This window comes from Tupaia chinensis, unplaced genomic scaffold, assembly GCF_000334495.1.
Source record: "Tupaia chinensis unplaced genomic scaffold, TupChi_1.0 Scaffold000573_1, whole genome shotgun sequence".
NCBI lineage: Eukaryota > Metazoa > Chordata > Mammalia > Scandentia > Tupaiidae > Tupaia > Tupaia belangeri.
The window spans coordinates 2329429-2329901 of record NW_006160087.1 but is presented as its reverse complement, the minus strand read 5'-3'; the positions used below and the strand labels follow the sequence as shown (position 1 = coordinate 2329901).

The following is a 473-nucleotide window of genomic DNA, read 5'->3' as shown; positions in this document are numbered from 1 at the left end:
CAGCAGGCAGCGGACTGGTTAAGGCTCTGGGCTGCCACGTGGCCTTCATGGTTCGGTTTCTGGACCTGGTGAGTTGCTTTTTCTCCTTCCCCTTCTTTTCAGCCATGACAGAAGATGATGTATCGTACGTGTGTCGCAGTCAGCCCCGGCAACGCCACTAGTCCCAGAACGTCACAGGCCCAGGGAGAAGGACCGCGGGGGCTGTCTCGGTCTGGGCGACGTGGGTCCCGGAGGTCTCGGCCAGCCGCTGGCCATGACGTTCTAGATCCGGGGACGGAGTCGACAGTGCCCTGCAGCTCAGCTTGCACCAGCGCCCAGCCCCGCACCCCGGTCCTGCCCGGAGGCCACCACAGGGGCACAGCCCCGTCCTCCCATCCGCCTGCATTCTTCTTCCTCCCCTTGGCGCTTGGGCCAAGAGAGCTGCTTTCTCACTCTCCCTTGCTTTCTCTCCCTCTGGTGAGCACACGTGTCCT

General features: G+C 63.2%; 1 long non-coding RNA gene across 1 annotated transcript in view; it reads left to right on the top strand.

Annotated features, from left to right (window-relative positions):
- The window catches only part of LOC102499816 (uncharacterized), a 3206-nt gene extending 2733 nt beyond the window's left edge, over positions 1–473 (top strand). The window contains exon 3 of the long non-coding RNA XR_335931.2: positions 103–473. This is a non-coding gene — a long non-coding RNA (uncharacterized LOC102499816). The remainder of the gene's footprint in view (positions 1–102) is intronic.